This window comes from Micropterus dolomieu, linkage group LG13 (assembly GCF_021292245.1).
Source record: "Micropterus dolomieu isolate WLL.071019.BEF.003 ecotype Adirondacks linkage group LG13, ASM2129224v1, whole genome shotgun sequence".
In the NCBI taxonomy this organism is placed as follows: domain Eukaryota; kingdom Metazoa; phylum Chordata; class Actinopteri; order Centrarchiformes; family Centrarchidae; genus Micropterus; species Micropterus dolomieu.
The window spans coordinates 6,514,610-6,519,892 of NC_060162.1; positions in this window are offsets into that span (position 1 = coordinate 6,514,610).

Here is a 5,283-nt window from a genome sequence, read left to right on the forward strand (position 1 = left end):
TAAAATAAATCCCAAATCATTGGATTAAAATTGTGTTCTTTTGGTTTTTTGAAGGAATATTTTGGTAGAGATTGGCTGTCACAATTTGGCCCTTTCAGACAGAAGTAGATGCTAAAAACAGATGAGTACTTAAATTCTCCTACTCCAAGCCTCTGTCTGCTTTCATCAAACTGCCACAGAGAGAGACGATGGGAGCAGAAGCCATGTTAGGAAAGATAGAAAAAGCAGTGCAAGAGAGAAAGAAAGCAAGCCTAATAATCAGTTGGAGACAGGTGAAGCAAGATGGCGCAGTTGAGAAACAAGAAGCTAAACCCAACAGGGGGAGAAAGTAAAGGGAAGGGAGAGAAATTAGAGAGAAAGGGATGAATCATTTTTGAAGTCACAAATATAAACCAGACGTGGTGAACGGCATGAACATTTTGATTTTTTATCCAATTCCACCCGTCAATCTTGTCGTCTTTTTTTGTGGGATTGTTCAGCTGTAGGTGGCTCCCTGCTTTGTCGAGACAACTGATGCACACTCTCACAGCTTGATTTGTGTATTGTGTGTGTGTGTGTGTATGTGTGTGTATCAAGTCTCCTCTCCAGCTCCTGAAGACATCATTGACTTTCTGAGTGCGTCAGCTTTACTCCCAGAAAAATCCTGGCTCTCATAAGTTCCAGCAGAAGAGAGTGTTAAAGTAAAGTGAGAGACTGATGGTTTAAACGTGTTGAAGAAGGTAGTCATACTGTTTGTTTCTCGCATGCTGAGATTAGATCTATAAAAAATAGTTAATGAGTAGGATGCATTTTGGCATTTTTACTAGCTAAAGAATAACACCTTCACTCTTTTCTAATCAGCTCGATGTGTGTGTTTGTGTGTGCAGCTATTGGACACACAATAATCCAGGAAAGATGCCGGACAGATGCATGCTTGAGGACTTGTCCTCCCATATGTCAGCCTGTTCTCATTACCAGGGTGTCAAATAGCTATGCTTTGTCATGTCCTTCTGTGTCTAGTATAGCACATGGCACCCTTTAGTGTCATTGATCAACGCTAAAAGTAGGTCTAGTATAAATAACAGAAAACTCAGAGCAAAGAGGTGGTTGGGGTGGACGGGTGAGTGAAAAACCGGGCTTTCATCCAGGAGACCAGTGTTCATTGTGTAACGAAATTAGTGTTACTTATCTTACGTAATTTAAGTCATGTAAGTGACGCTGTTATTTTAACCCAAACAAAGAAAACTGGGACGTTTCACAATGTTAATCACTACACAACTTGACTGCAGAGACCTACACATGCAAGAACTACTCTAAAGGGTCCCCAGGATGTTGACCAAGCGTCTGTATGTGACTCCCTGTGATGAGAACAGGTTGCATATATTTATTTAATGTCTCACAGAAAATGCAGATTCCGGGTTCAGGTATAATTGAACTCACAGCATTCTGAACAAGAGTAAACAGGTGGTAGAGATGATGCCAAATCCAAATCCAGTATGTGCAGAATATGTCAATGCCTACAATCTTGAAAATGTTAAGTGCACATACACTCATAGACAGGAGCACACATATACAGGAAATGGGGTGGATGTACTTTCTACTATACACGCACTGCTGTGTGAGATGGAACTATAAACTATAATTTTTTATCTGGTATCCTTATCCTGTACTTTTGACAAATACTTTTTAAATGTTTGAGCTGCCTTCCACTAGTTTGATTAGCAGTTATTTCCACAGATCCAAACGCTAAAGTTAATTTGATAAAGCTTCTGTATGTAGAATACCGTACAATCAATATATAGTGTTGATGTGGCCAACTGTGTCTGTATCCACCTTACCAGCTGTTTTGACTGCATTTTACACCTGGAATTTTAGCACAAGTGCATGGTGCCCTTCAAGTGTTGTCAAAATCGGATCAGTGGCTTCTGAGATTTCACATTTGATTGACAGACTGAGCAGCTGCATCCATCTAAGGTAGACAGACGGAAACAGAAATACAGATGGATAGATGGATGGATGAATGATTGGCATGGGAGAAGACAAAAACCGCAGTCGTAAGGAAGGAGAAATGGCAGTGTGGAAGAAGAAACTTTTAAAGTATAGCTTTCTAAGCTGCCAGTTCCACGATGGAAGAAGTTAAACTACAGCAAAGCTACAGTTCCCTGGAGAGAAATATAGTTTTGTTAACAAAAGTTACCAAGAAAAACTAGTTCACGATACTTTTAAAAAATAATCTGTGAAATTTGCAGTGTTATATAATACAAAAATAAAGATCACATGACTGCAGAAGTATCATGGATTAGGATCTTAACTTTCTTCAGGTTATAATAACAACAAAATATTATGGTTTGTCACTGGAAAACATCAGCTCCACACTTTTAAGGAAAGTTTAACCACCAACTACAAATTATAATGCCAGTGTCCTCCTAGATATATTGTCAACTACTTGTATGCGCATCAGTGTAGGCCTGCAACAAGTTTATTTGCATGTTGTGACACTCTCGAGACTCTCAAACTGAAGGTAGAGATGAGCCTATTTTCACAAGGTATCATAGTAATGTCCTGTTAAAATTAATTTTTTTCTTGGTGGAAAATGGCAGCTGTTCATAAAACAACCCAAAAATAGCAAAGACTAATCAATGCAGTAATGATTTGAATTCACAAAGAGACACCATTAAGTATTTGAATGAAATGGTTTAAATGGTCAAACAGCTGAAGAAAAAATAACAATTTTTCAGGCAGTATTGGCTCATTTCTTTAAATACGGTAAGAAACTTTCAAAATTGCCGTAATGTAACATCCAACGCTATTAGATTGTGGTATTTCATACTACGCTTTACCCGTTAACATAGCCAACATATTTTTTTTAACCAAAAACAAAAGCAAGAACATTTCTAGGCATACATTTTGGAGAGCAAAATGAATGTGTTGGTGGTTAACAGTGTGCATGGAGAGAATCATGCAGATTTTTCCCACGATTTAGTCAATTATCTCACATCTGTGTCCTTGATTGAGAGATCACATTACCAGGAGATGTAAGTGGTGGTAAAAAAATCAACACAGAAAATAATTCATTACGCACACAAACCTATTTGAGGTATTGCTTTCTATTTGTGTTCGTCAAGGTCAGGAGATTACACAGGGATAAAGTGTGCGCATGTGTGTATGCACACTTTCACATGTATACACACACATAAAGGAAAACACCTTTATCAGGAGCTGGATTGCACAGAGAAAAGGCTTGACTCTTGATATTGACCCACTGACTACACACCCACACACACATACACACACACACTTTATATTTGCTCACACTGTGTACATTCACAATCATACCCACATATAGAACCGAGAGTGTTTATATTCCACACACCCAGGCCAGTTTATTCTTTCAGTATAGACACACATTCGTTCTATTCCATTCTATTCTGGTCTAGTCTCACCTGATCTGTCCTTTGCTATCTTTTACTGTCCTGGTTCAGATTTGTTCTCGTCTAGTCAAGCTCAAAGTCACCATGGGTTATTTACAGCAGATGTTTCCTTGAATAACTTATAGGCTTAATATTACTTTAGACAATGCTTGCTGATCATGTTCACTTCTTACTGCTTATTTGGTAAAGTCCCACATCAGCTAGTAAACACACCAGTGCTTATTTTGTCAAAGATTAACTGCTCTAACATCAAGCCATTCGCACGTGCATGCATATATGCATATATATGGTTTTGTCTGTCTGTGAGTGGATTGTATGTGGGTTTGCATCACATGGGATTTGCATCTACATTTGTTCACATACTGAGCTGAACAGGATGTGCGTATTAGCATGAAATTGAAGTGAAAGGATCAGCACCAATGATTGGCTTGCTTCAGCTTGAACCAGCTCGCAAAATGCAGATATGGCAAAAAACATATTACCCACTGAGGTATGGAATTCATTTTACATAGCATGCGTTTTGTGTTTTTGATGAAAATGTATTTGTGGTAAATATACTTTTAACTTGTTGTCTTTCTTTTTCTGTCTAGGTTTCCACTAGCAATTTACTTATTTTTTTTCCATACATACATATGTTTGACATTAAATCAGATGACTTTGTGTTAGAAATGCACTCTGACTTCATGTACACAGACACACATGCATACACGATTTGCCATATATTTTCTCCTTTGCTGTCTTCCTTACTACCTCACACACACCTCACAAACATAATGTGACTTCACCTTCACCTGCAGAAACACACACAGACATCCATGAGACAGACATACAAAGACATTTAGGGCAGCATTGAGGAGCTTGTAAATTAGGTTGAGAAATCATTATTGGAAGTCGAAATATGACAGCGATATTAATCTGCTTTATATAACACATTGTTGTCTCACGGTGGGAAGATCCTCACCTCAGTACTCCGAATGGGATTGAGGATCGATTGCATCTCCATCTAAGATATTAAAGAGGCCTAAAGAATCATCCAGTCTCTTCTGGGAACCTGGATATCTTTATGGACCCCTAATATCTTGGCTGATGCTAATAAGTGTGCAGCTGATGGAAACTTATTAAAGGCTCAGCAAACAGTTGGTTAATGGCAGCTCTGGTAACAATTCAGAACCTTTTTCTGTAAGATGGCACCACTGTCACCACTAAATTTTATACTCTATTGCAAGATTTCAGTTTTGCAGACCAAGTTCTCTGATGAAGACAAGCTGAGGACAGGTCTGAGTAAACCCTAAATGGAATGAAACTTTTCTGAACAATTTGAGTTTTATTACAATTGGCCAACAGACGTTATCTCTGAAACAGGAGGAAAACAATAAACTGTCCTAATATTATCATGCATCTGTTGGGTGAGACATCTATTTTGGCATTACAGAAAAGGGAAAACCTTTGGATGCCAGAACCCCCATGTTAATAACTGAGTGGAATAACAACTTTTGAGCCCTTCAGGGTCTGAGATGCAGGTTCACAATTAAAGAAAAAACTGTGATTTTTACACATTGCCAGATACCTGAGTCCAGACCAAGGTTCATTTCTTGAATTACAGTTTTTCTCAGTTGCTAAGACACAATTCCTGGAACCACTCACCATTTTCTCAAATCTTCACATACAACGGTACAAACATCTAACTTCCAGGTCCAATTCAAACATTCACCCTCGACAACAAAATGCCCTTGTGTGCCTTAGAAAACCATGGAAAGACTCCACAGACACATCTCCACAGGTGTCCACCACTGCCTCCAGGAGGTTTTGCTGTGTGTACGGGTTGTGGTCATACACTCTCCACCGCCGAGCTGAGAAAAATTCCCCTATGGGA